The sequence below is a fragment of the Gastrolobium bilobum genome, unplaced genomic scaffold (genome assembly GCF_033153095.1).
Source record: "Gastrolobium bilobum isolate Gb01-03AN ecotype WA unplaced genomic scaffold, APGP_CSIRO_Gbil_v1 utg6454, whole genome shotgun sequence".
NCBI lineage: Eukaryota > Viridiplantae > Streptophyta > Magnoliopsida > Fabales > Fabaceae > Gastrolobium > Gastrolobium bilobum.
This window is the reverse complement of record NW_026897557.1, coordinates 20,563-29,763: the sequence shown is the minus strand read 5'-3', so window position 1 is coordinate 29,763 and position 9,201 is coordinate 20,563. Positions and strand designations below refer to the sequence as shown.

Below are 9,201 nucleotides of genomic sequence, written 5' to 3'. Positions count from 1 at the left end.
CTGTTTGTCTGTCTGTCTCTCTTTCTGTCTCTAAAATCCGACAACTACACAAACACAACCACAACCAAAAATCCCTTTTTTTTTTCTTTCTTTCTTCTCAGACGCTATTTCACTCACTGACACTGTTCGTTCCTATGGAATGCTGAATCTGAAGCATAAAATAAAAATACCCTTTTTTTGTTTCTTCTTATGATGGTGACTGCCAGACACAATGAGCATAACATAAATCCCTTCTTCTCGTCGATTCCCATCTCCTCTTCAGTCTTCAGTCTTCATGAATCATGACCACTGCTCGGTGGAGTCGTTTTCCCACGGGAGATCGTAGCCGTTGATTGAGAGCAGCTCCAATATCACGTGCGCAAGTTGTAGCTGGTTGTTGTCAAGCTCTTCGATGAAATCGAAGCCGTTGAAATCGTGAACCGAATGAATGGTCGAGGTTTGATTACAACGGTCCCAAACACATGTGCAGCATAAATTTGAAATTTGAATTACAAGGTCCCAACGGCACATTCTTTTGGGCGCCAAAAGTCGTTTGTTTGGCCCCTTTTATTGCCGCCTTAAGCATCCACAGTAATCTCTCTCTCTCTCATTTCTTTTCTTAATCTCTCTTAAACTCTCTCTCTCTCTCGCTAATTTTTCTTCTTCTCTTAAACTCTCTCTAATTTCTTCTTCTCTTAAGCTCTCTCTCTCTCTCTCAATTTTCTTCTCTTCGCTTCTGTTAAACTCACTCACTCACTCACTCTCTGTCGCTCAACAACATGTCTTCCTCTCTCATCTGTAGGAAGAGAAAACGATGCCCCAAGGTTTTCAGGTTTCACTCCTTCGCTGACCATGGTTGCCCCATCGCACCTTCTGGTCCCTTCCGCGACAACGTTCGCTTATTTCTTCAAGAAGCGGCACAACCCCAAGATTACACTGTCTCTGGCAACCCCCTATGGTGCACCCTTCTCATTCTCAACCGCGACAACACTAACCTAACGGCTCCTCTCTACACCATCGAAGAGGACGTTAACCGTTCTTCCAATCCCTTCTGCGATCATTGCCGCTGTGTAGGTACGTTTACAATTTCCAATCTTTTCCTCTTGGGCTTGGTTTGGTTCATGATTCTTTATCTGGGTCGGTTCGATTTTGCAAGAATTTTGTTTTTCTGAATTGGGCATGCGTCTTTAATTTGTTCGAGTCTTGAATAGGGTTCCTTTTTTCTCGTGCTTTCTTTGACGTCTCTTGTGGTTGTTGTCATCGTGATCAGTATCTCTGAATAGGGTCTTTCTTTTGATAATGAAGTGGATCGTGTGATTAGGTTGTAATTATGAAATTGTGTGATCAATATCTCTAAAATAGGGTCTTTCTCTGATCTGCATAGGTCTCTCTCTGGTTGGTTGCCAATTTTGGATTTTTATTTATTTATTTATTTAGATTTAGCTAGTGATTCGTGAATTTATTTTTGTTTTGCAAGAATATTGATTTTTTCTGAAAAAGGTTCGTTGGAACTTTGATGATTTCTACCACTTCTGGTTTTTGTAATTATGATTTAGTTCTCTCTTTTATTTAGAAACTGAAAGGGGTTGCTATTGATACTGATAGTGTGATACCAATACGTGGATTTGTTTGTTTTGTGATTGGTAGGTTGGAGCGGCCATCATGTATCAAAGAGAAGGTATCATTTCATAATCCCGATGGACAACGGGTTGCATAAACCCTTAAGTGAAGGTGCTCTTGATAATCAGAGTCATCTCTTGCATGGGGTTATTCACTGCAATGGATACGGCCATTTGCTTCGTCTCAATGGCGTAGAAGGGGGTTCTAGAGTTCTCAGTGGGAGAGAGATCATGGATCTCTGGGACAGGATCTGCATCAATCTTGGAGCCAGGTAAGTGTTGTAATATAGTAAGAAAATATTTAACTCATTTATTAGTTTCATTTCTGGAATTCAATATTTATTTGGCTATTTTCTTCGTATGGCAGGAAAATTACAGTGGAAGATGCCTCAAGGAAGAGGTCTATGGATCTTCGGTTACTTCATGGAGTTGCTTATGGGCACTCTTGGTATGGTCGGTGGGGCTATAGATTTTGCCTTGGAAGCTTCGGTGTAACTGAGCAAAATTACTATGAAGCAATTGAGGCTCTTGGTACTTTGGAGCTTGAAAAGATTGTAAAAGATTTCAGCGAGACAAAGTGCCACAAAAAAATCAAACAAATGATTCGCTGCTATAGAGACATGAGTGAAGCTCAGATTATCACAATCAGAGATCTTCTCAGGTTTATGCTTACTGTCAGGTCTCGTGCTCCTCCTGTTTCTAAGATAGCAGAAATTTCTTCTGCTGCTCCTCCCATGAAGGAAAAATCTGCTAGGTATAAGAAGTTCAGCTGTGCAGTGACTTCTATGGATGGCAGGTGGCCAACAAGGAGACTAGAGTTTGCAGCTCAAGTGATTGTTGATGCACTTAAAGAGAACAAGGCTGCCCAATCAGATTCTTGTGGGATGACAAGGCAACATGTGAGAGATGCAGCTCGGCTCCATATTGGTGATACGGGCTTACTGGATTATGTGCTGAAATCACTTAACAATGTGATTGTTGGAAATTTGTTGTTCTTCGCAAGGTGAACCCATCAACTCGGATCCTAGAATATACTATTGATGAGCTTGGCAAGGGTTTCAAAGCCCCTGAACTGGAGTCTTCTGGGGTAATGGCTGTTGTAGATCCCCAAGTAGAAGCATCTTGGGTTACTGGTAGTGATGTCTACAACGATGTGTTTTATCTGTACAAAAATGTACTATTAGGCTACCTTGATTCAGAACCAGTGGACTTGGCAGCTCGGACAATTCTTGGCAGCAGGCACTTCGTGAAGGAGTGGGCTATAAGGGATGAAATGCAGCAGGGATTGACATGCATATGCCGCTTGAAGCTAAATTTTGTGGACACTGAGTCTGAGTTGAAAGGGCTACCTCTTGGCGAGATTGTTATGGTTCCACTGCAAGCAACAGTTGGAGACTTGAAGCAAGCTGCTGAGGCTGCTCTGAGGGATACTTACTGCATTGCTGAAAGACTTGTAGTGACAGAAATTGCAGAATTGATGGATGCAAGTGATGAGGAAGTCCTTTTTGGACTAATCCGGTCTGGTGTGGAACTTTCTGTGATGGGTGTTGCCATAGATTCCTGTACTCCATTGAAGTACCAGGGAGGGTGTGACAATTCGAAGGTGAGGTGTGAATGTGGTGAAAGAATGGTGGCTTGTGACATCTGTGAAGTGTGGAAGCATACACGCTGCTGTGGAATCGATGACTCGGAGAAAGTGCCACCATTTTTTGCATGCCCTGGCTGTTGGGATTCACTTGTACCCCCAAGGGTTGAATCCGGCTTCAGTCTGAATTGTGGTGATGATTTTCTGATTCCAAGGGTCTATAGTCTCTGGTTTTATTCATCGGTGGAGTAATTCTTGTGTGCTGTGCTTTCGGAATGGAAGCTGCTATAAAGGTACAAATATTTTGTGGTTATTGATTTTAGTAAAAATGTTTAGAAAATTATTAAATATAATGCAGTAATCAATGATTGGAGCAACCATAGGGTTTATAGAGATAATAGTTATGACTGTATACAATTTATTTCATAGATCCTTCAGATCTGCCCCAACAAAAAGCGAATATAAGAGCTAAATTATTTCTAGCACATATTAGATAGCATCATAATTAAAGGCTATTATGCTTATGCAATCCTTTTTTCGTAGTAACATTTGGAGACATGTTAAAGAAAACTGTTTGTCCAAGAGTTCCTATCAAGGAAGTGTATGCTTCCACTAGGCATCTGAATGAAATGAATATCACTGGGGAAGGAAGTGCAGGTGAGATTCTTTTTCTCTCTTTGCTGAAAGCTGGTGGTGAGAAAATTTGGTTTAATCTATTAATTAAAATTTTACCATCAATTGTATAATCTAACCATAAATATTCAGATAGTTTTTATGGTTTTCAATAACTTAAGCTATAAAGGCATTAGACAAGTGTTCTAGAGTCAAAATCTTGGCTCTTCTCCTTACCAAATCATTGAAGATATCCACTTATTTACTTGTCAAAGTTTGAATAATTCTGTACACACAAAGTGATCTTATATCTGGACTTCTCTTTTAGGTAAGGTCTATAAAGGCACAATGACAAGTAATCAGCATGTTGCTGTAAAGCAGATAATCAATGATGATGGAAATCTGGAGACTTTTGTGAGAGAAGTTACAAGCTTATCTCATGTCAGACATCCAAATCTTGTTGCTTTGCTGGGTTGCTGTGTTGATGGAGATGAATGTCTTCTTGTCTATGAATTATGTCCCAATGGGAGTCTCTCAGAGTAGCTATTAGGTAATTATAATATCCCCCTTTTTTGTGGCATGATAGTTTGAATTTGTTGGCTCTTCTATCTTTGATCTTTGAAGATTTGACAAGTGAATACACCAGGCAAGAACAAAGTTCTGTCATGGATACAGAGGTCAATCATAATAAACATCTCACACATTCTAATTTGCAGTTTTTCTTTGCTACATGACATGTTGCAGATTTATTATTAAATCTTAAGATACAACTTAAGGTTCTACGTTTATACATTTAAAACTCAATGAATCCTGTTCAACTAACCATAAATGCAATGATAAGGTCAAGTCTCACGCTATGGACTTATGATCAGATACAGTTGGTAATTTCTTTCAAGATCTCTATCCTCATTATATAACCTTTGAAATTGTGACTAGATTTTGTTTCTATTATTTTTCTCATTTTCTTTTTTTTTGATGCAATGGTGGGAATTGATCATATAACCTAATACAACCTACCCAAACTCCTAATTTTCCAATTCTTAAGGTTTTACTATTAGTACAGTAGGAATGGGAAAAATAAAAAAGAAAAAGAAGAAGAAAAGAAACTAGGAAGAAATTTTTCCATTATTGGTTCAAGTTTAATGGTTCTGTCACGCTTTCTTTTGGAAGTCATTATGGTTGAGTTTTCATTGTTGCTCTTGTTAACTACATTTTTGCAAGTGACACTTTTTTTTTTTTTTATGGAATTCGTGCAGGTCTGGTTGAAAGAAATGGGACAGGAAAAAACGACTCTTTCCTCGGGCACATGGCTATGCAAGCTATTGATGCTATTCCTAGAAATTGTCAGGTACTTCATGGGGAGCAAGTTGTTGTTCTCAAATCTGACATTGAGAGAACTCAGCTTTTGCAGGAAGGAGCTCAATTACTTGCCAAACAGGTTGAATATATTGTTCCCTTATGTTGTTGTTTTGCTTACAAATTGTATATGCTCTAAAAACTGGGACAACTGACAATGTTGTCTTGACTTCATTGATGCTATTTCACAAAGGCTTGAGGAAATATACAATAGGCTTGACAGATTATCTAAGTTTCAGGGTCTAAGTTTCTCTACTGAGATGCAGAAGAAGGCAACAAAAACGTTTTCTGGAGGATGGCGGATGTGAATAGCTCTTGCTCATTTAGACATGTAATCAGTAATTTGGACCATTAAATATTATACCATATTAAGTATTTGGCACGTTTGCTTCATGCTGTTGTTTCAGCTATCAAGTTTCTGCTTCTATGTCAACAGCCTTATAAATCCTGAATAGCTTGAAATTGTTGTTATGTAGCTTTGTATTAGTCTTAACTCTTGTTGACCTTGGTTTGATATAGCTGGTCTTTCTTTCTGGAATATGGTTGGCTTCGGCAAGAAGTTGAGAGAATCACCTTGTATTAGTCTTTCTTACTGCAACCTTGGAGCTGCAGCAAGTGTGTGGTGTGGTCATTGGTTCAATGGCTGTTGAACAGGTGTTTGCTTCAGTTTATTTCAGTGCATTGTCAAACAGATCATATCTAAGACCACTCATATTCAGTAGCATTGTTCTTCTAGTTGGAAACACCTTGTATGCAGTGGCTTATGATCTGAAGATGTACTTTTTCCGTTTCGTTGTTTTTTCCCTAATCTCTTTTTCCTTTCTGAAGTCTTAATTCTCAGTACTTGTCTTCCACTTACTAAATCCACTCACTTGGTCATTTTTTTATTTTTTTTTTTATTTTTTAAGGAACATTGCAAATCACCTATATGAATTTAAAGTGGGACATGATTTACTTATTATTAATACACCTTCATGAATTATGTTTGTAATGTTATCATTTAACCAAACATTCAAACTGAAGAGGCTCTGTGTAATGTACAAAGAAAAGTTACACGTTAATATTTGTTACGTACCCAACTACTCCTTAGATATCCATCCTCATCTATCCCAGTTATGATTGTCCAAGGACATATAGAATCAGGTCAAATTTACAATAAGCAACGAGGATGCTAACATCGAGGGTGGTTGTATTAGTGGTATCGTGTAGCTGCATCTTGATATAACAAGGATGTTAATATAAAAATTGCACACTTTTATTTCCAAAAAATACTCTTACTGCAACTAAAATGGTAGCAAGATAAGTTTTTTATTCAAATGTTTGTTCCATTTATAAACACGATTGATGATATAGCATGATCTTTCATGCACATCCCTACCAATGCTAGTCTGGTAGCAAATCAGCCAAATTTAAAAATCGCACAAGGCCTATACAATATCAAAAGAGTAAAGTTCATTTTGGGTTCCTTACAAAAAACACGGTTTCACTTTAGTCCCTTATAAAAACAAATTAGTTCCGAGGTCTCTAAGAATTTTAAAGTGGATTCATTTAGTTTAAATCGTGGTCCCTCATAAATTCAAAAAAGATCCACATTAGCCTCTCAAAAGGACTAAAATGGGTCCACTCTGAATTTCATAGGGACCAGAGGACTAATTTTTATTTGTAAGGGACTAAAGTGAGGACCATATTTTTTGTTAGGGATCCAAAAAGAACTTTACTTGTAACATCCTCGTCTCGAGCCGGTTCAATTAACATACATATGATACAACAGAAACATCGGAATACTTAACTTACGAAAATACGAGCTAACTTTTTCTTTTCTTTAACCCTTTTTCACATGATATCACATGTTGCATACTTCTCCTAATTTAATTCTTATTTGACGAAGACGAAAATCGGGCAGAGTAACCTCTGTAAATTGGACAACTGGAGATTTGCAACTCCGACTCTCAAGGGTTCCTGATAGACAGTTTACATCATATATGCTTTCAGAAATATCAGACATCCATATAGGACCATATACCCATTCATGGGCGCATGCATAACTTGGCTCTGTGCCACTATGTCTAACAGCATGCATATCCAACAAGTAATCATATAACTGAATACTACATTGTAATATAAACATGCCTGAATACACAATTGTACATGCATCAAAGCAGAAAACATGTACAAAACAAATACAGGCCATATACAAAATAAAGGATCAGACATCATGATCCACAAAATAATGGAATACGAAACAACATAAATATACTCCAAAATAGCAGTAGCCTACAGCTACTCAAAAATCCGGTCCGTCGTAGCACCTCTACCCACGGGTCGTGTCCCTGCCTCATGAGGGCTCATCGGGAATCTGAGAACATGAAATGATGTTTCCAAAAAGGGGTGAGATAACAAATCTCATTAAGCTCCAGGTTTATAGAGAATTCTTCATACCCCGGGGCCCACTCCTGCATGAGAGTCAAATACAGAGTATACAAAACATCGTATAACAAATATCATAATAGAACAAAGCATATATACATCTCTTATCAGAGGCATACACAGTCATTCCCAAGGGAGGACCCCAAGCGGAACCAGAACATATCAGAGGTGTACACAGTCAGTCCCGAAGGATGACCCCAAGCAGACATCAGTGCACCAATAAATCAATGGCCAAAGATCAATACAGAAATCACATCAGAACAAATCATATCTTGTTATCAAATAGCTCTATATGAATGCATCTATACAAAGCATCAAATACAATTATACAATCCAACCATAGTTCACTAACTATGGTGGAGCACTCAAGTAGAAAAAGACTCCTTAAACATAGAGCTTACTTTTTGAAGCTTTACCGATTTGCTCACTTGTAATACAAGTTACCTATTTAGCTCTAAAGGAAATCCAAAGACGCTCAGTCCCTAGGCACACCTAGAGACAGAATCCAAAACGAAGCTCAATAAAATGCTGCAATGCCATGTAATTACAAGACATACATTTTATTTTTTACTTTCATTTCTTTTCATGTATGCCAATTCTATGCCAATTTACAAGTCAAGACCATCCTTTCTTAAGATCATTATTTAACACATTTACAGATGATTACTCGTAACACAAGCAACCACCCAGTTTCATAATTACCTAGGGTCCTTAAATGACCCAACCAAGCTTCTAACATAATCTTTACAATTTTTAACATTTCCTAGTTCCACAATTCATGCAATGGCCGAAGCCAATACCAAGAAGGACTAGGAATTTTCATCAATTCTTTTTACACAACCATTGGTTCCTAGAACCCACACTTAGCCCCTAAATTATTCATATATTCTCATAACAATTTTTAAGCCTAACTTTGCCTATTTTTGTTCACAAAGTCGTTGCAACACATACAAAGGAGTCAAGGTGTCTCTCATTATGTCTTAAACCATTTCACTTCAAAATCATACTATAGCCATGCATTAGGACCTAAACACATCATCAAAATAATTTTTTAAACATAATCATCCTAATTAGACCCTAATGGTCGAAATCCATAGGGATGATTTTCCAAGGGATTTTCTTTTTGAAATCTCACTTTCACAATTAATTCACAACATACACCAACATACCAACCTCCACAATTTATGCAATTAAATTTTTGCACAACAAACCCTAACTAACCTATCATGGCTGAAACCTAAGTAGTGGCCTAGGGATTTTTTTTTTCAATTTTTCCAACTCATCATCATGCTTGTTTGACACCATATCATCATAAAACACACTAATACTTCATAAATTTCAAGTTTTCACTTCATAAATTCTACACAAAATATGCTCAAAATATTCAAAACTTAAACCATGAAAATCAAACCATTAGAATGAGGATTTCTTACCTCAAATCGCTTATCCAAGGTCCAAGGAACAAAGCCCAAGCTTGGCTCCAACTAAAACCACAATTTCTCTCTTGGAAGAATAGTAACTCGAAATGGGAGGAGAGGAAAACTTTTTACACAAGCATTTTCAGCCTAATATAAAGGGTGGAACGGATTCATTGGATGATTTCCTATCAATTTCGTGTACTGG

General features: G+C 37.6%; 1 pseudogene; it reads left to right on the top strand.

Annotated features, from left to right (window-relative positions):
• Window positions 1-660: 660 nt before the first annotated feature.
• Window positions 661-6,036, top strand: LOC133308029 (PHD finger protein MALE MEIOCYTE DEATH 1-like; annotated as a pseudogene).
• The last annotated feature ends 3,165 nt before the right edge of the window (window positions 6,037-9,201 follow it).